Genomic DNA, 27,562 nt, shown 5'->3' on the forward strand with positions numbered 1-27,562 from the left:
GCAGCCATTTGTGGGGGCAGTTGATGCTGATTGTTTGGTACAAAAGAGCTCGCATTGTACATGAAAGAATAGATACAACTCTGTTGAGTAAACATAGATAAAGCTAAATACAACATACTGTAAATAGAGCAAAATACAGCACACATACAGTAAAATCCATCTTCAGTAAGCATACTTCAAGTAAGCATACTTCCTACTTCGTGAGCATACTTCATATTTAGTAAGCCCACTTCATACTTAGTAAACATACTTCATAGTTTGTAAGCATTTTTCATACTTCCTACTTAATGGGAACATTACATTTGAGTGCAGTGGGTTCATGTGTTCTTATCTGAGACCTATTGCATCATAACAGATGTCTTGGATAGCTAGCTATTCTGTTTTAGACATAGGCTTCATGTATGCTGTATTTACCTCTAAACATGCTGTACACTGCTACCATTGACAGGTTGCTATATGGAACATCTGGATGGAGAATTCACTGATCCCATGCATGGCATCTGGACACCCACACACACATGCACATGCACACACATTCACACTCACACACACACGCGCACACACACACATATTTCTCGAAGGCGTCTGTTGGTCTTCTGTGTGGGATGCAGGAAAGAGCTAACCACAACAGTTCTTCAGCTGGCAGCTTTAGTTGGTACACAAGGACATAAAGCTTGCCAGTGAAGAACTGCTGTGGGTCAGCCAGTGAGCACCCACGCAACATGTACAAAAATACATACATATAAACACACACACACACACACACGCAACAGATGCACACACACATTAGGCTACATCTTCTGTCTCTTTGGCCATCAGGGTGGGCAGTGGAATCTGTAGAGAGAGAAAGAAGGGAGGGTGGAGAGAGAGAGGGAAACATTAGAATATATGTCTGACTGACTGGTGCTAAAATGCAATATTCAGTACGATATATGCTATCCTAAGGGAATAAATGTGAAAGACAGAAAGCCAAATAGCCTGCATTCATTTGAGATGATGTGTACATATGTGAGCTGTGCAGTCATGTGCTTTCTCACTTGAGCTAGCCCACATCAGCTGACCCAGCTCTCCATAAGCTGCCTTAATGCAACACAGATACTGGAGCTAGATGCTTTGCCTCTGGACAAGGGACTGGAACTTTCTGATGCTGCACACTAGTGTTATATGGCAAGCTTTATACTGTAGCATTTACAAATAAGAGAATAAGATGCCCACCCAAAATGGCATCCTTTTCCCTATATAGTGCACTACCTTTGGCAGGGCTTTGGTCAAAAGTAGTGCATTGCATAGGGAATAGGGTGCCATTTAGGTCATCACAGAATTTGCAATTGTTTTAGGCACTACTGTTCCCTCGGGTCTTCAACTGTTTCTCCAACAAACTATCAAACCATTGCTGTTTTTGTACCCGAGTTGAAAAATAATAGCATGTCATCAAAGGACAGAAATGTTCACTTTAATTCTTGTCAGATTAATCCGAATGAACTGCCAGGAGGGCTGTGAAACCTTCAAGAGATACTCGTTATAACACATTATCATCCATGATAAAGAATGAAGCTTAGCTGTGCTGCGTTTTTAGCCTTAGCCTAGTCAAAAAGTGTTAAGTCATCTACAATGCTAAAACAACTCTTATACTTGACTGTTCCATCTATGTTGATTTTCTATTGTTATAAATAACTTATGTCCTTTGGGAAAAACCCATAAAACAACCAAGAAACACCCAGAGAACAACCAACTGTAAATATATACCCAGTAACATAGTAAGACCTACTTAGTTCAGTCAGTGTATGGTTAGCCTTTTCGCTGAACATATGATTAAAGTCTAGCCTCACTATGTGCTGTAGTATATGAAAACTATTCTTGTTATGCCGTTTTAAATGCCTCTTCCTAGCTGCATATTTTCCGGGCAGCGCAGACAGATTTCTCACAGTTCAAGGACAGGGTTTTGGGAAAAGCTAGCCCTTAGCAGTCCAGCGAACCCAACGACTCTGTAAACCTAACGAACCCACCCCTTGTTGCTCTGCTCTGTGCTCCAGTGGAAAGCTCCCGTGTGCAGACCTCGCTCAATAGATCCACACACACACACACTCGGCCCACACACACACGCAACCCAGTCTAGGAAAAGTAGCCAGCTCTGCCAAAGCGCTGAGTCCCTTTCAATACAGACGCCTCGGACCTATCCTCCTCCTGAGTGGATCTAAGGGATCTATTTTGGATGTGTATTGATTGGAGAGAGTGTGTGTGTGTGTGTGTGTGTGTGTGTGTGTGTGTGTGTGTGTGTGTGTGTGTGTGTGTGTGTGTGTGTGTGTGTGTGTGTGTGTGTTAAGATTAGTTCTTAAGGGACACCTGATGGGCTGTCAGACTTCCTACAGTGTTCAACAGGAACACTAGCTAGCTGGCAATGAGATCCAGGAAAGTATTGTTACAGAGAAATGAAGAGAGAGAGAGCGAGATGGAGAGAGCCAGAGAGAGAGAGAAAGAAAGAAGAGAGAAAGAGGAAGAGAAATAGAGAGGGGGAGAGAAAGAGAGAGAACAAGAAAAAGTGAGGTCGATAGAGAAAAGGACACATGAAAGTAGAGAGATGGGCTACACTAATCCACTAACACAGTCAGACCAAAGAACAGTGAGTAGCGCTGAGGGGGAACTGACTGGTGACTGTCCTAAATCCCTAATGTGACTTATATAGTGTGCAAAACTAGCCAGGGGCTAGTGTCACAAGTTAGCTTCTACCCTACTGTGGGAATGGATAGTATGCTATGTAGCTAACATAAGGTAGCTATCTAGCTAATGAAATGCAGCTATTGTACCTTTGGGCAAGTATCAGAGTCAGAATTAAACTCAACTGTATGACTGGATAAAATAACATGCAATATACTGTAGCTATTATAGTGTAGCTAGAGTATCCTAATGTAGCTAGCAATGTAGCTAGTCAAATTCAGATGGCAAGGCTTTCACTGCTAGCATTATTAGCATTAGCCATAGACTATAACAGTAGCCAGCCTCAGAATCTTCTAGTAGCATTATTCCCATTAAGCTGAGGACTAGCATTAGTCAGCCTATTGTCCTGATCTACAGTACAGTAGTGTTTGTTAAAGGACACCATGTCAGTCAGTGTCCTCCAGCACCTGCAGACTCTCCAGAGAGGCTCTGACAGAGCACAGTACAGCACTCAGCCATCACAACACACCTGCAGCTACCACTGTTACTGACCTGGTCTTAGAGTGAGTGTGTGCGTGTGCGCATGTATTGACATGGAGCATGACGCCCTACTTCATGTGCACGTTTAAGTGTGTGTGGGCTGTGTTATTAGGAGCACAGACATTTGAAAGTGTGTGTATGTGTCCGGCCCTAAGTAACACACACACACACACACACACACACGTTATGAAGTGAGTCCCTCTGTGGTCTCTAAATAAAATTATTACTCACACTGACGTCCTATACTATGCGGAAAAACACACACAACACAAACATGCTTTACACAATAAACACACTTTATACAACAACACACACACACTTTATACAACACACACACTTTATACACAACACACACACACTTTATACAACACACACACTTTATACACAATACACAACACACACACTTTACGCAACACACACACAATTTACACAACACGCACACTTTACACAACACACACACACTTTACACAACACACACACACTTTGCACAACACACACACTTTATACAACAACCCACACACACTTTTCACAACACACACACTTTATACACAACACACACACACTTTATGCAGCACACACACTTTATACACAATACACAACACACACACTTTACGCAACACACACACAATTTACACAACACGCACACTTTACACAACACACACACACTTTACACAACACACACACACTTTGCACAACACACACACTTTATACAACAACCCACACACACTTTTCACAACACACACACTTTATACACAACACACACACACTTTATGCAGCACACACACTTTATACACAATACACAACACACACACTTTACGCAACACACACACAATTTACACAACACGCACACTTTACACAACACACACACACTTTACACAACACACACACACTTTATACAGCACACACACACTTTATACAACACACACGCTTTCATATTTCACCCCCTCCAGCTTTCGTCCACTTGGGGAGTGCATGGTTGCCTGGGTGATGAGGGGACTCAGTGATCAGTCATCAGAACAACAGCCCTCTGACGTCAAACACTGTCACTTACACACTGCTGGACGACTGTGTGTGTGTGTGTGTGTGGGAATTACATACACATATAAATACACACTGCAGTTCTGTGATCTTCAATAAAATAAATCACTGCAACACACCAACACACACACCGACACACACACATACTGTCCACCACCCTCAGGCCCAGGCTACCACAACACTGTAAATAATGCCTCACACCACCACCACCTCCCACCCTCATAAATTGCTTTCAAGTCAGCGGGAGATCAATATATTAGTCACTGGCTCCCAGCTTCCCAGTAGAATTACTAGGAAGAGGAAAGGGATCTATTCTGCATCAGAGAATAGGACACACTTTGTTGGAGATGCTCATTTCTTGCAGAATGAAAGAGACAGGAAGAGTGACAAAGAGAGAGAGGTGGTGAGGAGAGAGAGAGGGGGGGCGGGAGAGAGAGAGCGAGAGAATGAGAGCGTATGCATGCGCTAGACAGTGTGTGAGACCAGGAGCCACACCCAATTGTGTGGAGGCATTGCCCCCCCCCGTAGTGAATAACAGTGGATGTGGTTTGAGTTATGAAACAGTGTTTTCTTCCCTAACTGACAGCAGCAGGAATATCTGGAAGGGAAAACTGCCAAGCCTCCTGGGAATACACACGATCCATTTTGGTTATGAAATGCCATTTGACACTGCTAACTAAGGAGGAGAGGGGGGCCAGACTAGTCACTACAACGGGGGAAACATCTCTCTGTCTCACGTCACTGTCACTGCAACCGGATATGTTTTGACATCTCATAGGATTTATATGTTATGTGTTGCAAATGCCACTCATGTTCTGTTCATTTACAACATTATGGCAGTAATGTGACTCTGGAAACATAAGATTGACCCATAACATGCCAATATAACAACTTCTCATAAAATCTACAAGAATGAATAAATATATAACTATATAACTATATATATATATATATAACTATATATATATATATATATATATATTATATATATATATATATTATATAAAATGACTACCCAGAGGGAAAGAGGTTTTCTACTACTTAGGTGGCAGCCCCAGAGCTACTGGCTGAAATAGGTGAGGCAGAGGAGAGAGAGAAAGATAGAGAGAGGGAAAGATGAGAAAGAGATGCATAAAGAGGGAGAGAGAGCATGGTGAGCATGAGAGAGGTGAGAAAAGGAGAGGGATGAAAGTGAGAGAAATAGAGGGAGTGAGAAGAGCAACAGGAAGAAGACGAATTGGGAGTAGACCTTGGAGGCTTGCAGGCATAAGCAGCAGTGGTGGAGGCCAGCCTTAAACACACACACTGACCAAACTATCCCATTACAAATTCACTGCAATATCACACAGGCCTTCATTGAATTAGTCATAAGAGCACCATGCATATCCATCAACCGGGACCCCCGTCCACTCAAACCTACCTGCTGAGTCAGAGACAGGGGAGGAGAGAGTCCGTGTGCTTGCTTGTGTGTACAGTGTATGTGGTTGTGTGCTTGCGTGCGCTTACCCACCACACAGGTTGTTTCAACATATGTTATAGTGTTTGCATGTTAGTGTGTGTGCATGCATAAGCGCAAATGCTGTAGACATCTGATCTCAGTTACTGTAAGCTTTGCCATTTTACCAAACCACCTCAGACAACAGAAATCTGACTGCAATTATGCCACGGTGAGTCATCTAGTGTGAAGACACACACACACACTGGTGTGAAGACACACACACACACACACACTGGTGTGAAGACACAGCTTGCTTTGAGCTCTTTGCTGTCTGCTTGATAGCACTGATTTAATTCATATGCATCTACGCCCCCGAATAGGAAGGGAGGATGTAAGAGGAAGTGGAAGAGGGTGGCAGGAAATAGCACTATGACACGGTTATGGGTTATGGAACACCTGTAGCCAGGAAACAACTCAGATTTTTTTTATTTTAAATTCACCTTTATTTAACCAGGTAGGCCAGTTGAGAACAAGTTCTCATTTACAACTGCGACCTGGCCAAGATAAAGCAAAGCAGTGCGACACAAACATCAACACAGAGTTACACATGGAATAAACAAACATACAGTCAATAACATAATAGAAAAGTCTATATACAGTGTGTGCAAATGAGGTAAGATTAGCGAGGTAAGGCAATAAATAGGCCGTAGTGGCGAAAATAATGACATAGATAGATGTGCAGAAGATGAATGTGCAAGCAGAGATACTGGGGTGCAAAGGAGAAAAAACAAAAAAACAATATGGGGATGAGGTAGTTGGGTGGGCTATTTACAGATGGGCTATGTACAGGTTAATTAGTTGTGTGTGTGTGTGTGTGTTATGGGGTTAAACAGGAAGTGTGTGTTAGGGAGTATCCGGCTCCCAGACGTCAGAGGGACAGCGAGGCAGACACCCTGCCCCAAACTTTCCCACAATACAGCACACACACACACACACACACACTGCTGCACACTCATGCTGTATGACAGCTTTGTGTGTTGTGTGTTTGTGTCATTAGCTGATCATCAAGGCTGTGTGCCTGTGTGTCTACATATGTATTTGTATGGCATCCCGGGTCGTCAGCTTGATGCACACTGATGTTTTTCTTCCTGTAGTCTTTCTTTAGTTCTCCTCTTAATTTGAGCCAGTTTGGACATAGGAATTATTATGTGGATTATAATTCATCTACATTTTTGTAGGGGTTGCTACAGTCAAAATCAAAATTTCAAAGTGGAAATTACAAACTTCAGAAGCCTTTTTAAACCTCAAATACACTACACGTTTTAAAATTCCTGCATTGCAGGGAAGTTCTCTTGCAACAGAGTGATCAAATTAAAATCCTACATTTGTATAAGAATGAAGGGGGCTGCAAGGTTATCAACAATGTGTCATGACTAACTACATCATTAATGTTGCTCTTCTGAAACCAACACAAGAATAATTGTGGAGAGAGACGGAGGTAGAGAGAGAATCCAAGAGAGAGAAAGAGAGAAATATTGAGAGGGAGGTATAGAGGGATTGAGTGAGAGAGAGAGAGAGAGAGAAAGCCAGCGGGAGAGAGAGAGAGAGAGAGATAGGTAGGGAGGGAGGGAGAGTGAGATAGGGGGAGTGTCCCTGGGAAAAGTGACACATTAAAGTAAATTATTTGTGTGCTTTTCCCCCCAGACCAGACCAGTCTAGCCATTGCCCTTCCCGGATTTGGGAGTGTGTGTGAATAAAAACATTGTTTCTGGGTCTGCATCTGTGTGTGCCTGTCTGTATGAATGTGCATGTGTGTCTACCTGTGTGTCCATCTGTGTGTGTCCATCTGTGTATGTTTGTGTGTGTGTGTCCATCTGTGTGTGTCCATCTGTGTATGTTTGTGTGTGTGTGTGTGAGAGTGCGTGTGTCCGTCCATGTCCATCCACGTGTGTTCGTGTGTGCACGCTCCTCACACTCCCCTGACCTCTCCATCCATGTGTGAAAACTAAAATTCCTTTGGCCACTCGCTTGCAAACAGACAAGCAAGCAAACAAAACTGTTTGAGAGAGAGAGAGAGAGAAAGCGGGGGGGGATTCAATGGCCCTTATACAATGGAGAGGACTGTGGGGAAACACGGAAGCAGCTCAACCATGTCAGGAATTCTTATAATCTCCTAACTTATTTCCCTGATTGTAGAAGGGGGGAGGAGGTGGGAGTTGGTGGGAGGAAAAGGGGTGAGAATGAGCCGAGATAGGGATGTGAGGGAAGGAAGGAGGGGGAAAGAGGGGTGAGGGAGGCAGTGGAACGGGGCAGAGAGAGAGGAGAGAAGGAGTCATACTTCTTCTTGAATGTGTAATTATGAAAGTTGAGGGAAAGAGTGTAGGAGTCACACCCAAGCTCAAGTACTGGGCAGAGGGAGGGGGAAGGAGGGAGGGAGGGAGGGAGGAGGGGGAAGGAGGGAGGGAGGGAGGGGGAAGGACGGATGGAGGAGGGAGGGAGGGAGGGGGGAAGGAGGGATGGAGGCGGGAGGGGAAGGAGGAGGAGGAGGGAGGGAGGGGAGGGGGGAAGGATGGATGGAGGAGGGAGGGGGAAGGAGGGATGGAGGAGGGAGGGGGAAGGAGGGAGGGGGGGGAAGGAGGGAGGGGGAAGGACGGATGGAGGAGGGAGGGAGGAGGAGGGAGGGAGGGGGAAGGACGGATGGAGGGGAAGGAAGGAAGGATGGAGGAGGGAGGGGGAAGGAAGGAGGGAGGGGGAAGGAGTATGCAGACACACCGCACAGATGTACCTGTATGACTGGGCTGTAGATTGTATTTTTTAATGAGAGTTACAATCTTAAAGTACTTCCCGAGGAAAAGGGAGGAGGCCAACAGGGCCCCATGAATTGTGCCCTTTACCATTGTGCCTATCCTTCCATCCATCCTAAACCATGTGAACTTATGACTTATTACACACATACAGGGCATGGATCCATTTCCCCACAGAAGATGTTAGTTTCTCCATGAAAGAACAGTGCTAGTCTCACAGTGGTTTCTTCATGAAGGACAGTGCTAGTCTCACAGTGGTTTCTCCATAAAGAACAGTGCTAGTCTCACAGTGGTTTCTTCATAAAGGACAGTGTAGTCTCACAGTGGTTTCTCCAAGAACAGTGCTAGTCTCACAGTGGTTTCTTCATGAGGGACAGTGCTAGTCTCACAGTGGTTTCTCCATAAAGAACAGTGCTAGTCTCACAGTGGTTTCTTCATGAAGGACAGTGCTAGTCTCGCAGTGGTTTCTTCATGAAGGACAGTGCTAGTCTCACAGTGGTTTCTCCATAAAGAACAGTGCTAGTCTCACAGTGGTTTCTTCATGAAGGACAGTGCTAGTCTCACAGTGGTTTCTTCATGAAGGACAGTGCTAGTCTCACAGTGGTTTCTTCATGAAGGACAGTGCTAGTCTCACAGTGGTTTCTTCATGAAGGACAGTGCTAGTCTCACAGTGGTTTCTCCATAAAGAACAGTGCTAGTCTCACAGTGGTTTCTTCATGAAGGACAGTGCTAGTCTCACAGTGGTTTCTCCATAAAGGACAGTGCTAGTCTCACAGTGGTTTCTTCATGAAGGACAGTGCTAGTCTCACAGTGGTTTCTCCATAAAGAACAGTGCTAGTCTCACAGTGGTTTCTTCATGAAGGACAGTGCTAGTCTCACAGTGGTTTCTCCATAAAGAACAGTGCTAGTCTCACAGTGGTTTCTTCATGAAGGACAGTGCTAGTCTCACAGTGGTTTCTTCATGAGGGACAGTGCTAGTCTCACAGTGGTTTCTCCATAAAGAACAGTGCTAGTCTCACAGTGGTTTCTTCATGAAGGACAGTGCTAGTCTCGCAGTGGTTTCTCCATAAAGGACAGTGCTAGTCTCACAGTGGTTTCTCCATAAAGAACAGTGCTAGTCTCACAGTGGTTTCTTCATGAAGGACAGTGCTAGTCTCACAGTGGTTTCTTCATGAAGGACAGTGCTAGTCTCACAGTGGTTTCTTCATGAAGGACAGTGCTAGTCTCACAGTGGTTTCTTCATAAAGAACAGTGCTAGTCTCACAGTGGTTTCTTCATAAAGAACAGTGCTAGTCTCACAGTGGTTTCTTCATAAAGGACAGTGCTAGTCTCACAGTGGTTTCTCCATAAAGAACAGTGCTAGTCTCACAGTGGTTTCTTCATGAAGGACAGTGCTAGTCTCACAGTGGTTTCTTCATAAAGAACAGTGCTAGTCTCACAGTGGTTTCTCCATAAAGGACAGTGCTAGTCTCACAGTGGTTTCTCCATAAAGGACAGTGCTAGTCTCACAGTGGTTTGCTTGTCAATGAGAGTTGTTGACTAGCGGTTGACCACATTTCCAGACACACCTCACAAGATGTGACTGTGGGGATAACAGACCAGACCACAGGACTGTGTGTGTGTGTGTGTGTGTGTGTGTGTGTGTGTGTGTGTGTGTGTGTGTGTGTGTGTGTGTGTGTGTGTGTGTGTGTGTGTGTGTGTGTGTGTGTGTGTGTGTGTGTGTGTGTGTAAGAGAGAGAGAGAAAGGGCCTATGCCTGTTGGAAAGAGAACATGAATTGATTTGTGTATGTGTAAATCTGTGTGTGTGTTTATTGAGTAAATTAAATGAGAGAGCAAGAGTGAAGAAACATGTATGCCTGTGTTATGTGTGTGTGTCCACCATTTCATGAGCTGCAGGCTGCCACATACACTGATGTACACAGATGGCCTGGGAGTACATTCCATCCAGGGAACACTCGAAGACTGAGACACAGTGAGCAGATAGTTTAAGTTCCAAGTGGAAATTAGCTCCTGCTAACCCGCAAAGACTCATTACTTAAGGTATCTACCTACCTTATGACCCCAGCCTAGTGCTTCGACCACACACACACACACACACACACACACACACACACACACACACACACACACACACACACACAGAAGCTCTTATCCAACCACAGATCACATTGACATACTTTGCGCGACACTGGCTGCCATAATGCCAGAGTGTTCCGTCTCTCTGCTCCCTGATCAGCTTGCACATAGCTCAGTTATAGCATTAGTATGTATCCGATAACCTCAATTATTATATGAAGCATGTACTACATAGTGTCAGCAACCACATGAATGTAGTTCCCCTGCCCCAGACAACTGAGCAGTAGAAAGAACCACAGACGTGATATGGACATCGTGAAAAGATGCAAAGCTGCTCATTGCTTAGTAATTTCTAACAAATATAGCCTTTCAGGGGAAAAGTGTCACAGTTGAGAAATCATAGGTTTTCTGAGAACTACAGTCTACTAATGTTTCTGACAATAATATGTTGACTCATGGAGGTGTAAAAGAGGTCACACAGATACTATGATGTTAAATTGAATGTTTTGCTTTTCCTGGGTTGCCTACATAGTAATTACATAGTTTTTGCAGAACTCGTTTCAATAACTAGTTGGGCAAAATCTGTGTATTCATCTTTATCATTGCATATGGAATGTGTCCTAAATGGCGCCCTATTCCCTTTATAGTGCACTACCTTTGACAAGTGCCCATAGGTTCCTGAGCTACAACCATGTTAAACAGATGTGTCCACAGCAAGCAGACATTTTGCCAGACATGCAGCATTTTCCACTAACAGAAGGACTTGTGCTCAACAGGTTTGTCCCTGCAGAATGGATTTCTAACTATCTCTCTCTCTCTCTCTCTCTCTCTCTCTCTCTCTCTCTGTCTCTTCCACTCGCCATCAACACCCTCTGAATACCTTCTTGCTTAGCTCCCTTCCTCCCTCTCTACCTCTCCCTCCCCTCCATCAACCCCATCACCCCTGTCTCTCCCTCCTATCCCTTCTCTCCCTCCGACTCTTTTGCTCTCCCTCTCTATCCCTCTGTCTCTCTGTCTCTCTCTCTCTCTCTCTCTCTCTCTCTCTCTCTCTCTCTCTCTCTTCTGCTCTCCATACAACCCCCCTCTCTCTCCCCTTCTATCCCTCCCACTCTCCCATTCTCTCCCATTCTCTCTCCCTCCCTGTCCCTCCTTCTTTACCAATCTCTCTCCCTCCCTCTCCTCTCTTTCCATTGGTCAGCTCTTTGGGCCTGGGGTGCATTCCTGGGATGCCTAGTACATATGGTATAAATTCCATTCAGTCTGCAGAGGCCCCAGACCTCCACGCTGTCTGAACACAGAGCACACACACACACACACACACACACACACACACACACACACACACACGCAGGCCCAACCTCTCTCAGACCCGCCCTGTTCCTCTACCTCTCTCTATCTTTCCACCTCCCTCTAACGCTCACTCTCTCTCTCTCACTGTCTGTCCCCCTCTTTTGCTCTCTCTAGCTTCCACTCTACCTCTCTATCTTTCCACGTTTCCACCTTGTGTGTATGCATACAGTAGGTTGGTCAATGTATGTCTACCTGTATGTACAGTATGTCTACCTTCCTCACCATGTATAAGTACAGTACCAGTCAAAAGTTTGGACACACCTACTCATTCAAGGCTGGTAACTCCAAGGAACTTATTCTCTGCAGCAGAGGCAACTCTGGATCTTCCTTTCCTGTGGAGGTCCTCATGAGAGCCAGTTTCATCATAGCACTTGATGGTTTTTGCGACTGCACTTGAAGAAATGTTCAAAGTTCTTGAAATGTTCAGAATTGACTGACCTTCATGTCTTAAAGTAATGATGGACTGTCATGTCTCTTTGCTTATTTGACCTGTTCTTGCCATAATATGGACTTGGTCTTTTACCAAATAAGGCTATCTTCTGTATACCAACCCTACCTTGTCACAATACAAATGATTGGCTAAAATGCATTAAGAAGGAAAGAAATGATCTTTTAACAAGGCACACCTGTTAATTGAAATGCATTCCAGGTGACTACCTCATGAAGCTGGTTGAGAGAATGCCAATAGTGTGTAAAGCTGTCATCAAGGCAAAGGGTGGCTACTTTGAAGAATCTCAAATATAAAATATATTTTGATTTGTTTAACACTTTTCTGGTTACTACATGATTCCATAATGTGTTATTTCATCATTTTGATGTCTTCACTATTATTCTATAATGTAGAAAATAGTGAAAATAAAGAAAAACCCTTGAATGAGTAGGTGTCCAAACGTTTGACTGGTACTGTACATGTAGGGAGACTGAAATTCGGCAAAGGTACACTAGCACTAGGTCTTTAACTAGGTCACTTTCAGGGCCAGGGATACAGGGCCAGGGAAAAACAAAACCTGTGGCAGTCCATTTAATCAACCGGAGATTACACAGTGACACAGCGTCCCTTCTGCCTTGTACTCATTCCATCACAGGGGAAATGGTACCCTATTCCCTATATACTGCACTATTGTTGACCAGGGGCTCTGGACAAAAGTAGTGCACTATATAGGGAACATGATGACATTTTGGACACAGCCATGGTTTTCAATCTCTGGATGGGACTAGTTCATGTTGAATTGGCACTGCTAAGTTTACTGTTAGATAAAAATGGTTAAAAAGGGTTAATTTCCTACTGCTTGTTTAACATGGAGATTAAATGGAACCAATGGAAGTTTCATTAGTTGAGCTATAAACTGTTAACTGTCATTCCAAACTTGACCAAGGCACTATGAGGACTAGACCCAGTCCTAGCCTAAGCCCTGATAGGGCCAGTCAAAGCCTCTTCCCTTTGAGAGTGGAATAGACCCCAAGGCCACTAAGAGAGCAAGAGTCAATCCCAGTCCCAGCCCTTAGTGATAAGAGAACTCAGCCTTGAGTCACTAGTGAATCGATCCCAGTCCCAGCCCTTAGTGATAAGAGAACTCAGCCTTGAGTCACTAGTGAATCGATCCCAGTCCCAGCCCTTGGTGATAAGAGAACTCAGCCTTGAGTCACTAGTGAATTGATCCCAGTCCCAGCCCTTAGTGATAAGAGAACTCAGCCTTGAGTCACTAGTGAATCGATCCCAGTCCCAGCCCTTAGTGATAAGAGAACTCCGCCTTGAGTCACTAGTGAATTGATCCCAGTCCCAGCCCTTAGTGATAAGAGAACTCAGCCTTGAGTCACTAGTGAATTGATCCAAGCACCAAATAGGCTGGGCACTTGAAGATAAAGAGTTGAAGATCATAGAGACTTGGCCTTGAATATATAAGAGTACTGGGATCTCAAATCAACTTCTGCTGTGTGTGTTTTTATACAGTCTGTCTGTTATTATTGAGACTACAGACTGACACTGTCTGTCCTCCTGCACACAGTCCCACACACAGAGCCTATGTATGTCCGCTACTCACCACTACAGCACCTGCTGAGTCAAGCCTGCTCAGCCCACTCAGCCCACTCAGCCCACTCAATGTCTGTTGACAACTTCTCAGTACATTGTCCTCTCAAAAGAAGTCAAATAACATTGCTAGTGAATTTTCATCTGATCTGGTTCCACGGGTCACCTAAGTGAATTTAGTCAAAACGAAAACGATAAAAAAGTTTTATAAAAGAATGATTACCTTGGTATAGTTTTTGGTTACATGTGGATTAATTGTAACAAACCAGAAATAACCAATTTACAATTAGAGTGTAAAGTAAAGTGTGTACTCTGATGAGTGATGCAGTGTATACATCTATAGCCATAGGGTGTGGCCCTGTCTGAAACGTGCAACCTCATTCTAGAATGCGCATTTCCACTGCAGTTCCTCACCCACTGGGAATACTCTGATAGCCCATCAATAACTGTCAATGTGCAATCCAGCATTCAGCACAGCCCAACTATGCTACTCAATAAGAGCTGCATTACCTAGCTAATGTCAAAGCTAGACTAGAGTAATATTGTCTTCTGGTGAAATTAAACTGTTCCATTTTTTTCTGAGGATAGGATCAATGTAAGTAATCCAATGGTTAAATCCAATTTAACCTGTACTTGAATGTATGCACTTTTAATGTAAGGCGTCCTTAAGTGTCCTGAAAGGTGTCTGTCAAATGAAATGTATAATTATTTTATTAATAGATCAGAATGGTTTAATACCTTTCATGTGAGGGAGTGGATGATTTCTAGGACTAAAGAGAATGTTATGTCTCATACACACTAACCATAAGAATGGGCACACACACACATATCGTCACGACTTGCTATGACTACACTCATTAGATTGGAGTAAGGCAGAGGGAACACAGGACTGCAGAGAAAGACCTTGAATTACAAGCATTCCTCTCTTTCATCATATACTCCCTCTCTCTCTTTATATCTCTCTCAATCCCTCTGTTCATATACACCCATACAGTCTGTCCACCCGGCCTGCCTGCCAGTCTGTCCATCCGGCCAGCCAGCAGAAGTGTCTTTCTGTCTGTTGTTCTGGGGAGCGGCTCTGTTGACATCTGTATTAATCTCATCCAGTCATGCAGAGATAAAGAGAGCACTCGCTAACCACACACACACAGACACACACACACCCTCAAACTCATACACACAACACAGAACAAACATACAGCCAGAGATACTATGTTGTTGCAAGGGCAGGAAATCACTTTTACAGTCTTGAGGGTTTGTCTATAAAACTGTAAATAAAAAGGTCCCTTTTATAAAGACTTTGCTGTGATCCATTGGATTTAGTAATAAGTAATAAGAATCTCATCTGGGTTGTGTTCCATTCCATTTGAATTCAATTTGATTGTGAACCACACCCCCTCCATCCATAAAGCCACACCCCCTCATTCATCACCCAATCAGGTAGCCGGCAGGTAGCCTAGTGGTTAGAGCGTTGGGCCAGTAACCGAAAGGTTGCTAGATCAAATCCCCGAGCTGACAAGGTAACACTCTGTCGTTCTGCCACTGTTCCTAGGCCGTCATTGTAAATTAGAATTTGTTCTTAACTGACTTGCCTAGTTAAATAAAGGTAAAATAAAAAAAACATCTCATGTGATTTAAAACTGCGGTATCACAAGTAGGATAAATCAGACCTCACTGTAACTGTTCCTATTGATGCACCCATTTCAGATCCTCCAAGTAGGTCTTAGTGCTGCATTCATTCATACAGAATAATTTCATTGTCCATTAGACAGACAATGGAGTCCCTCAGATAGAGAGACAGTAGGCTACATGTCATGTATGTTAAACTGATCTCAAGTTATACCATTGAACCGTCTAAAGATAAAATGGGGTGTTAACTTAGCTGCCACTGACATAATTCCCATGTAATGTAAAAGTGGCATTCAGATAATCTGGATGTAGCCAATCGAGTATGGCCTGTGGCTGTTAGTTTTGCTAGGCTACATATTACACAATTAATTTCCAAACAGCTGATAATTGCTGGCTACATGTTCGGTGGGGAGTCGAAGTGGCCCTGAGGAACTTGGGAGCCTGAAGTCTCGATCTCGTGACAAAACAGTCTTTCGCTCTACAGAGGCATCAAACATGAAGGTGCATGGGAAACCAAAAAAGAAACTGCTGCCTGCCTCTTGCCCCTTGCAACTCATCCAAGTAGCCTGCCTGGTCAATGTATTGCAGCCAGCCAGTAACCCAGCTATAGGCCTTAAGAATTCATCCACCCCCAGCAAATAAGGATGAAGCATCAATATCACACCCAAGAAGAGATGAGTCACTGCCAAACAGGCTGTCTGCAGGCTGTTTGCCTACGAGGCTTTAGGATGAATCCAACAAGGTCTTGACTGCAATTCAGAATAAATCGATTGTCTTGTGGTGGTGGAGTGGAATAGTGCTCGAGATATTAAGTGTGCAAGGGAGCATTGTTGAATTGAATTTATAGGCTTTAAGGATTTAAGGAATTTCAGGTGCAGTCTAACAGTCATTGAGTGAATAAAAGATTAGACCTACACATGACATAGTGCCTGATCTTTAGAGTGGAGAGTGAGCTTTCTTTGATGAGCTGTCACATTCTAACTTACAGCTCTCCTCTGAGTGTTGAAATCTTCAAACTGTGATTGCATAAGCATGAGTTGGAGAGCTTGTAAACACTTGTTCCTATACTTACATAATCCCTGCCACAAAATTCCACTGAAAAATAAGTAAATTATGAAAAAGTTCATTTAAACGAGCAAGGCCTATCACAGACTTCTTATTGTATTCAATAATGAGGTAAGACAGTTCATATCTTACCTTGATCAAAGAAAGGAGATGTCATGGGAGCTTGAATGAAGATCCTGCTGTCTGATTTTTAGGGTGTTGCCAGCCAGTTCATAGGGAAGGTTACAGGTTCTCTCCATTTAAAGCAGGATTTATCAACGTAAAATGAGAGATGCGGAGAGGAGGGAAAGGAAGAAATTTACGGGGAAAACTGTCGTCCACATCCATGTATCTCTGTAAAGGGTGGGGCCTTAAAGAAATTTGCTTCGCAATCCTCTCCTTTAAGTCGAACTAAAGGGAATTACAGTGAGTTACTCGAACTAAATAACGAGAAGATAATGAGTAAGTTCATTACGCATTATTCTTTAGGCTAGTAGCATACTACTAAATTATAAACATGTATAGTTCAAACCTATGATCTATGAATAGGTATTTTAAAACGGTTTTACAGTACAGCAATGAGCTTGATCTTTTACATTTTGTTTAAGTTTTAAATATGACCGAATCTTATTCTGGGCTCTTTGGCCCCATTATTTTTCTTACAAGTAGACTAATTGATGGGCACGCCCGTTGTCTCTATATGCCACGAATGCGCACAATAGAAGTGTCCATAAACCAATACATTTAACGTTTAGTCTATATGAGATGGCCTTTGAAAAAACTCTTACATCTTATAGTCAATACACTGCTGTGTTGAATTAGGTAATATGGCAGTGAAGGCACCGCCTACAGACCAGAGTACAAATAGTCCGAATGGCACTGCAAGTTAACTATTTGATTACATCATTTGGAACATTCAATTTGCAATATTTGTAACGGTTATGACAATAGTCACAATAGGTCATTTCACCCTCTATTTTATATTTTAGTTGCAGACTATGTAGATTACTTCAATCTATTCAGTTAAGGTTATTCCACACTCATAAAGACATTTTAAAGTTTTTCAATTAATATAGACGCACTTACTTTTTTCTGTAGGTTAGACTAACTTCTTTCCTCGGTGTGACTCAACATGTCAGTAACCTAGTTACAAGCAGCTCCATCATAAAGAAAACGATTAAAAATAAATAAATAAATCAGATGTTTTATCAATAGTCGAATTCCTCTATATCACGGACTAGGCCTACTGCCCCACAGCTCCGTTGACTTGCCACTCATCTGTGGGCTACAATATGATTGTAAAGTTGCTAAGTCCATTTCAAAGCATTATACATTGAATTATTAAATACTTGTTATGATCATCCAAATAATAGCAGAATAGATTCCATCGGTCATATTTAGAATAATGCTTATTAGCCTTGTCGAGACGGCACTATTAGTTGTATAACCGAATGCTTCCTCTGTCAAATGCGCCATTAATATTGAAAATCGATCAGCTAGGCTACTTCTCCCTGTATATAGCTATGATTAAGCTTTATTATCATAAGCATTTAGGTCAGATGCAAGTCTTGAAGAAGAAAACCCGTTTTAAAGGCAGCCACACCTTAACTCTCTCAATCAATTTTGACAGTTCTAGTCCTGGACGAAACACATCTATAATAGTTCAAGTTTAAAATACACTTACAACTATTCAACTATCACCCTTGTATATATTTGTGTGCGATACATCATAACTTAACCGGTAAAAACGAAGATACCGCCCCAGTTTCACTTTCCAGTTTCCCAGCAGTTCCCCAACCAACCAGTCCCTCTATCGCTGCGTCTTGGTTCTCTCTAGTCCAACTCCCTTCAAACCGGCTTCTCACTGCGATCAGCTGGCAGCGCAGTGACGCCAATAGCAACAGCTGGCCAATCAAACTCCAACGTCAAAGAACACTGACGACTCCCACCGCTTATGCACCTTGAGTGACAGGTGCTCCCACCAATGTTGTAGGGGATGACTATGGGCTAGGAGGCGTGAACAAAAGATGCCGACCAATAGGAGTGGCATATAGCAGAGGGTTTTACTCATAAATTCGGGTTGTAGTTCAGTACTATTAACTTTCCTACATATTTAAAAAAGGCTTAATTCAATATCAGAACAGGACTCTGTGTGTGCCTTGCGAGGAGGTTACCACATCTCTAGTAGTAGGCTATATAAGGTATTTGTCTTTCCTCTTCTCTCCTTTCCACATAATCTGCACTGAAGGAGGAGAGGAGAGGAGAAAGGAGGAGAGGAGAGGAGAGGAGAGAGAGGTCGACAGTCGATGAGAAAGGAGAGAAAAGGATTGAGATGTTGTTCTGATATTGCATTAACATTGTAATAACACAAAATTGTGGCAAGGTTCTCATAGCGTCAAGAGAACAGTTATCTCTGTTGTCGACTTCACCCTCGAAGAATGATTCTCTGTGTGTCCCAAATGGCACCCTACCCCTACATAGTGCGCTAGGCCTACAGGCAGGGCTTCCCACACCTGATTCAAAGAACCAACTCATCATCAAGCTTTGATTATTTGAATCAGCTGTGTAGTGCTAGGAGGCCCCAGGACTAAGGGAAACCCTGGTATAGTGAATAGGGTGCTATTTGGGTCATAGAATATGTCTATATCACAGATGTTTATCGAATGTGAATAGATGCATCCCCCTAAAGGATGTCTGCTAAGTACATTTACTGTATTATGTAACAAAGAAAGGCATTCCTTTGCCATAGCTGTATTACGTCACCCTTAAATATACAGCCCCGTTTGTCATTTTACTGTATGTCTTCATCCCTATATTATCTATGCTGAGGCCTATAAGTAATCAGTATATCCCTACTTCTATTCCTTATAGTGCTGTTCCACTCAGGAAGAAGGGTAATGTAACCCCAGTCAACCCAGTCACCCAATAAAATCTCTTTGCATTTAAAGTGTTTTTCAACATAACAGTTTTTTGAGCAAATGCAACATTCCTGAGGTTGTGAGAGTAGTACGAGGCAGTGGGGCTCCACTACCAAACAGGCCATTGCCCATCTTGTGGACGGAAACCTTAATGAATGGTTTGCTGAAGTCACAGGAATTTCACTTTTGGATGAGAGCACTTGCTTTGCTTAGGGAAAAACAGAGGAATTCATCTTTCCATTTCCTCAGCATTCACATGTCAATTATAGCACGCAGCAACCCAAAAGTACAAACAATCGCAGCAACGCAACAAAACAACTGTCAATTATATCATAGATAGTTATATACAAACATATAAACATAGAAATGACATACAGTAATATACAGGTAGAGTAGTTTGGATATTATACACTGTATCTTCATTTTCTTCACAAAGAAATGATAGACTATAGCTGGCTCATTACATCAGCCAGAAGGCAGATTTTGATACTAATCGTCTCTGGCTGATGATACATAATTGAAGATATCTAACATCTCCTTAAGCATGCATGGAGAGAGGCAGAACGTGAGTGTATTTTCTACCTTATGTCTTTTTAATGCAGATCTCTCTGAGAGAGTGTGAGAGAGAGAGCGCGAAAGAGAGAGAGAATGTGTGTGTGTATACTTGTGCGAGTGTGCGTATGATGCTTGAAGTTGTACAAGTGTGTGTGTGCATACGTGCGTGCGTACATGCATGTGTGTGCGCGCCTGCTTTTGTAAGAGTGTGTGTGTGTGTGTGTGTGTGTGTGTGTGTGTGTGTGTGTGTGTGTGTGTGTGTGTGTGTGTGTGTGTGTGTGTGTGTGTGTGTGTGTGTTGGGGGCTGGGATCAGAAGTCAGTTTAAACAGCATTATATCACCCCCTTCCGGTTAGCTGCAGAGTTGCTTTGCAGTCAGATGAAAGGCACTGGCCTGTCAACCCCTTTTTTGTTCCACATATCAAACAGGCAGTAACACGAGAAGCAAAGCCTCAGCCTCAGCACAGTGACACAGCTTTTATTCCTTAGCCTCAGTTATGTGGATGATTTGCAAAGCAGGGCAGGAATGGGATGTGTGTGTGTGTGTGTGTGTGTGTTTGTGTGTGTGTGCGTGCGTGTAAAGCAGGGCAGGAATGTGCTACAGGAACCATTCGTTCAGGAAATGCTGTAAATCCTTCTTCCTCCCAGCAGTGGTTTGTCCCTGTGGGGCCTAGATTAAAGAGTGACCTGGGGGAGGGTGTTTCCACACACACACACACACACACACACACACACACACACACACACACACACACACACACACACGGAAACATCCAGTGAGCTGCCTGGGCCGAAGACTGGTGCAGAACATTCTCGTTCTAGGCTCTGGTCAAAAGTAGTGCACAATGTTGGGAATAGGGTGCCATTTGGGAAACAGCCATGGTCAGAACAGGGTGTCCCATTCCCAAATCCCTCTGCATCTCACACTCCCACACCCATATTCCTGTGTTTTTGCAGTGGATTGTGCCAACTCCAACCGACAGAGAGCTGTAGTCTAGTAATAATATCCTGGCCTGGAAGCTCACATCTAGCATAAATCGGTATTGAAATTCACTGGCCTTGCGTTTTAGTCATTTCGCAGATGCTCTTATCCAGAGCGACTTATAATTAGTGCATCCATCTTAAGATAGGTACATGAGTCAACAACACATGACAGCCTTCTAGTTTAGGAATACCCTGGAAGCTAAGCTAACCACTAGCTTGAATAACTTGGGATTCTTTGGATCACAATTGAAATTCAGGGGACTTGTAGTCTAAGAATAGCCTAGAAGCTAAGCTAACCACTAGCTTGATTGAATAGGTAATGATCCTCCATGAGCACCACATTGAAATTCATGGGCCTGGTTGATTTCTCTCTTCAGAGATGCTCCTCTCCTGTGTGTTGTTACCTCAGGCATGCTAGCTATGTGCTGCGACGCTGGCTCCATGATTGGAGACAGGTGGCACGAGGCAGGAACAACAGAGCTAGTTTAGACACTGCAGGCGCTGAATAGAAGAAGACTGGAAGAAAACTGTGAGGATATTGTTAACTTCTTTACCCTGAAACACGTACGCTATATTGTATGAGTGTGATGATTGTTCTACACCGCGTCTCCAGAATTCTGTGAATGCGTTGCTTTGTTGGACCACAATACTGTTTTGTGTAAGTGGACATCTATTGAAGTAGTATGACTATGTCTGTCCATCTTATTGACAAGTCATCTGTTTCTCTCCATATCTCTGTCATTAGAATTCTAGTAGTGAATCCATTGAACTGCCTCCAACTTGCCTGAGTTCCTTCCTTATACAGTCATTGGCTGAGTCACCACACTGAATAAAGCATGACATGGTCCTGATATTCTCTCATGAGACCCTTCTATCACAGTCATTGGGGGAATTCCTGCTGTGTTATGCTGTATGAGATGAACCATATTCAGTGGGATGGAAACTTTGCATTAGAGCTTCCTGTGTGGCTGTATGTGTCCTACATAAGCACTCATAGCAGGATTATAGCTGCCTTTAACTGTGTCTGCACCGGCTCAAATATAGTACATCCAGGCTGTGGATACTGTACTTAGAGCTGCTACTTCTCTCTAATTACTCTCTCTCTCTCTCTCGCTCTCTTTCTCTCTATCTCTTTCTCTCTCTCTCACACTCTCTTTCTCTCTCTCTCTCTCTCTCTCTCTCTCTCTCTCTCTCTCTCTCTTTTCTCTCTCTCTATTCTCTATATCTCGTTCTCTCTCTCACACACTCTCTCTCTCTTTCTCTGTCTCTCTCTTCTCTCTCTCTATTCTCTCTCTCTATTCTCTCTATCTCTGTTCTCTCTCTCTCTCTCTCTCTTTCTCACTCTCTCTCTCTCTTTCTCTCTCTGTTTCTTTCTTTCTCTCTCTCTCTCTCTCTCTCTCTCTCTCTCTCTCTCTCTCTCTCTCTAAATCAGCACCTCTGCTAGGCAAGTAACAGCTTCGATCCCTTTCAACCACAGATATAATGTCTCATTCCTCTTTCCTCACCCCATGGAGTCCACACTGATCTATGAAACAGAGCAATAGGAGGCAATAGGAGGGCAGCTTTCCTCTATGGATGAGTGAGAGAGACCATGGAAGAAATAGAGACCATAAGGCTTAGGCCATGATGGGTCATGGTGTGACAGAGTTGAGAGGAAATGATGTAATAGTGGTAGAATGTTATGATGAAGACATGATCCATCCATACACAGTATTAGAGCACAGCAGGGAGCGGTTGGTCCTCCTGTACAGTAAGTAGGCTTTCACTAAGAACTAATTTAGTATGGTGTACAGTAGATTCTGCATCTGCATTTACATGTACTATGTAACCTTAAATAGGACTATTACAGGCTTGTGTCTAGGTTACGTAGTTACCAGAGGACTATTACAGGGTCGTATCTAGGTTACGTAGTTACCAGAGGACTATTACAGGGTCGTATCTAGGTTACGTAGTTACCAGAGGACTATTACAGGGTCGTATCTAGGTTACGTAGTTACCAGAGGACTATTACAGGGTCGTATCTAGGTTACGTAGTTACCAGAGGACTATTACAGGGTCGTATCTAGGTTACGTAGTTACCAGAGGACTATTACAGGGTCGTATCTAGGTTACGTAGTTACCAGGTGACTATAGGTGGTAGGTACACTTCCAGGGCGTCAGAGGCCAGTCATGAGGGAGTCTTTACTCTGAGTCACATTGCACAATCTGCTGAGGCCTCAGGGATTTTCCCTCTTCTCTTTCTGGGCTTCCACAAGATTTACTGATTTGTGATACAATATGACAATGAGAGTGAATGCATCCCTCTTATCTCTCTCTCTAGATCTCTCTATAGCACTTATCTTCCATATCTCTCTCTCGCTCTCTTTCTCGTTCTGTAGCCCCTCCTCACTCTGTCACTCTATGTTTCTCTCTAGCCCCTATCTCACTGTCACTCTCCTTTTCTCTCGAAACAGGGCTTTTTTCTTGCCTTCCTATCCGTGGACAGTGTTGTGACCCCACCGCTGTGGCCCAGTGGCCCTCACAGAGTCTCAGTCAGTTAGTCAGCCAGTAGTTAGTCAGCCAGTCAGTTAGTCAGTCAGCCAGCCAGCTGTCCAGTCTTTCAGTCATTCAGTTAGATATTCAGTCAATCAGACGGTCATTAAGTCATTTAAGGGGGAATGGTTCAGTCATCTCGCTGCTGTCCCTTTAATAAGAGCTTCCTCTGGCAAAAAGTAACTGTTTAGTGGCGCTGGCAAACCAACCACGCGGACCGCTATGTGGAGACCAAAGCCAATGAGGAGCCCTGCTGGGCGGAGGTTACTAAATCAGCCTGAACCCAATGACTCAGCAGTTGGGTGCGTGCAAGATGACACTTAACAGAGATTTAAAGAGCCAGTACACGGCATGCTGGCCGGCTGCACCTTCAGCTCTGAGTCTGAAGGAAGCTGAAAAATGCACTTTCAAAATCAGGCCAGCTGTTCTGTTGCCTCCCTCCTCCCTCCCTCCTCCTCTCCCTGCCCACTCTACACTGTGTTCGTGGCCCGGGTTCAAAGTGCTGTAACTAGGCAGCAGCAGGATTTTAGGAAAGGAGTAAGGACAATGCTGTATTCTTCAGACATTAGTGGTTCTCAGTAGGGAACCACGCCTGTGTTTCCCCCTAAGGAATGCATCGTGACTCAGCACTGCTTTACAGTACACTGATCATCATCCGCATCCCAAATGACACCCTATTTTATTTTTTGGTGCATTAGTTTTGACCAGGGCCCATACAGCTCTGGTCAAAACTAGTGCACTACATAGGGAGTAGGATTCCATTTGGGACGCACACATTGTCACACAAGTTTGTTGAACTATTCCTCCTACCAACAACCTGTCTATGCAAAAGGACATAACTGCCATAACCGCCACAATGCCACTCCAAACCACTCAGGGCTAAATGGCTAAAACAGTCCCACGCAGCACATACCATTCTCTGACTGAAATAAAAAAATAAAAAAAATAAAAATCCATGTTACTCTACCCCACTCCAGAGTCCCTGGCTGGGACATGTGACTGACTAATCTTAACTTTGTATCCTCTGAGGATGCGACCCAAATGGCACCTTATTCCCATTATAGTGCACTACCTGGTCAAAACTAATCCACAGTGTAGGGAACAGGGTGATATGATGTCGGCCATGACTGCCTCTAAGATGACCTCTGACCTCTGACTTCTGGTATGTTGTTGACGTCACACAGACGGATGTATAAAATCCATAGGTAAATGTGTACATTTTTCTGTTTCAGAATACATTGTTTAAAACAAGATGTTCAGTTACTTACTGCTATGCCCCTCAGTGACATCCAGCCGCAGCTCCACCTCCACGGGCACATAGGCCTTGCCAACATTGCTTGGATTGTTTTTCCAGCTATTTGCTATGAGGGGGGAACTGTCTGACTTTCCTGGGGCACTCAAATGTGTGTTCAGTCAGAACTTCTGGGCCTGCTCTAGTCTCCCCCCCAATATGTCTCTCGCGCCAGACGGCTTACTTCTGCACATGAGACTAAATCTGCTCTATCAGGTACAGCAAAAAGCGAATTGTAATGAACTTGTAAATAAATATTAATTACAGTCATGGGAGCCTGTGACCTGATAAACCAGACATCTCCATCCAACAAGAGTAAAGAGGGATACACTAGCTAGTACCTTCTCATGACGGTGGATTATTGTTTCCCCACATGTTGTCCATCAGGTTATACTGTAGGTGACAGGGTGACATGTTGTCCATCAGGTTATACTGTAGGTGACAGGGTGACATGTTGTCCATCAGGTTATACTGTAGGTGACAGGGTGACATGTTTGTGGACTAAAACAGCATTAAACAGGGTGTATCACCATTTTGAGAAACATTGAGAAATGAACCAGTTATCTACCTTTGATAAGAAGCTCGCTAGCTATAGATAACTGGTAGCTTGCTAGCTAGTTAGCTCCCATGCCAATTTCAAGTCTTTCAAAACTAATATCTGACTAACTCAGAATTATTAGGTTATTTCAAAATGAACGTTAACTGGCTACACACACACACACACACACACACACACACACACACACACACACACACACACACACACACGCATAGTACGGATTCCTCCCTCTGATCCCTCTCCCCAGCTGTACTGTTAGATGTACAGTATGAGGTGAAGTCGACAGTGGAAAGTTCCATGGGGTATACTGTTGGTGTCCAGGGCATTGTTCTGGTCAGGTCAGGACAGGGCTGGGCTGCAACAGTCAGCACAGCACACCACACTGACAAGGCACAGGGTATATATATACTGTAGCCAGCCCAACTGTATGGCGCATGCTGCTGACCAGATCTCTTGGGTCCTGAATCCTCGCTAAGACATGCTAGCGAGCCTCTTAAAGATACACAACTTTGATTCAAGAGATTCTAAGAATACAAATATCAGTAGTTGTCACGTCCTGACCATAGTAAGAGGTTATTTTCTATGGTAGAGTAGGTCAGGGCGTGACAGGGGGTGTTTTGTGTTTTTCTATGTTTTGTATTTCTATGTTTAAGTTCTATTTTTTCTATTTCTATGTTGTTGTTTTTTGGGTTGATCTCCAATTGGACGCAGCTGGTCCTCGTTGTCTCTAATTGGAGATCATATTTAATTTGTTTTTTCCCCCTGGGTTTTGTGGGTTATTATATTTTGAGTAGAGTTTGTTTCTCTCTGCGTCACGGTTTGTTGTTTTTGTCAATTCAGTTATTTATGTTTTGCAAAGTTTCACGGATTTAATAAAATGTGGAACTACAACCACGCTGCACTTTGGTCTGCTCCTTTCGACAGCCGTGACAGTAGTACAGTATCATGAATTCTAGTATAGCTGAAAAGCAATTGAACATTACTGGGGGGAAATTGCCCTCTAGATTCCAAAATTATTCTAGAGTGTTCTTTAACTAATGTGATTCTGAAAATCTCACCTACAGTAAGCAAACGAGCCGTCTGTTCTGTTATGACATTCATGTTTTTTTTTTTAGATACGCTACTTCCATGTACTGTTTTGTATGTGGGAAACGTGTCAGCGGATCTGGATAAGTGTGTCTGCTAAATGACTGCAATAATGTAAATATAGATGTGAAATGCATTGTACTGTAGATCTGAAGAGAGATTGCCTGGATACGTATTTTTCAGTCACGCTGCTTACAAGGCGAAGGAGGTTTTACGTTGGTGACATGCAAAAATATTTAACCCTCACTAAATCAGTCTTCACACATGTGCACATGCACTCCTCACGCACGCACACACACACACATGCATGCATACACAATAATTCGGTCTTGCTTGACTTGTCCTTGGCCGAAGGGTAAAGGAGGGAAAAAGGTGTTTTTCTGTCAACCAATCACACTTGCAAAACATGTCAGACAAGGTTATTTTAGTGCTATGTGCAAATGAGCTCTAACAAATGAAGGCCAACATGACTCACATTCATTCTTAGAGGGTTATGTTGAATACGCATTTGCATTACTTACTGTAACCCGTTGTTTTAATGACATAATTAGGAACATCCCTTGTAGTTACCAGTGCTGGATTAGGTAGGTTTCCGGTTCATTGAATTCTGTGGCCCCTGTACAGTAGGTCTATCCGTTGCATTCTACATGAACTATAGCCTACTAGCTTTGCTCTTTCAAACAGCCCTCCTCATCGAGGTTAACTGTTGAGCTGTGTGTAGACATAACAGCTATATTATGAATTGAACTTCGGTTCCTGACACTTTAAGAGATCTCAACTTCACCACTTTTCCTGGAGGAGCAATCCGCCGTTTCCCTATCGATCTATGTGATCCGTGATCCCTCTCCTTCATTCGTTCTTTTTTTCTCTCTTTCTGTCCGGTCGGTGGTTTTGTGAGCGGCACATCAAAGGTATGATGACGTCAACAACACCTGTTCATATAACTACAGAGGCATTACGAAGTAAGGATAAGAGGATAGGCAGAGAAGACATTGAATGGAGTCAGTTCTATATTGGTAAAACAGTCATTTGAA

General features: G+C 43.4%; 2 long non-coding RNA genes across 2 annotated transcripts in view; one reads left to right on the top strand and one right to left on the bottom strand.

Annotated features, from left to right (window-relative positions):
* LOC106612844 (uncharacterized) overlaps positions 1 to 27,562 on the top strand; it is an 84,439-nt gene that overhangs the window by 48,158 nt on the left and 8,719 nt on the right. The gene's annotated exons all lie outside the window — the stretch shown is intronic.
* On the bottom strand, positions 8 to 27,381 carry LOC106612845 (uncharacterized). The gene is made up of 4 exons (XR_006771164.1): positions 27,050 to 27,381; positions 25,225 to 25,354; positions 16,758 to 20,763; positions 8 to 834 (listed from the first exon to the last, which is right to left on the bottom strand). It is a non-coding gene; the product is annotated as an uncharacterized lncRNA (long non-coding RNA).

This window comes from Salmo salar, chromosome ssa09 (assembly GCF_905237065.1).
Source record: "Salmo salar chromosome ssa09, Ssal_v3.1, whole genome shotgun sequence".
NCBI classification, from domain to species: domain Eukaryota; kingdom Metazoa; phylum Chordata; class Actinopteri; order Salmoniformes; family Salmonidae; genus Salmo; species Salmo salar.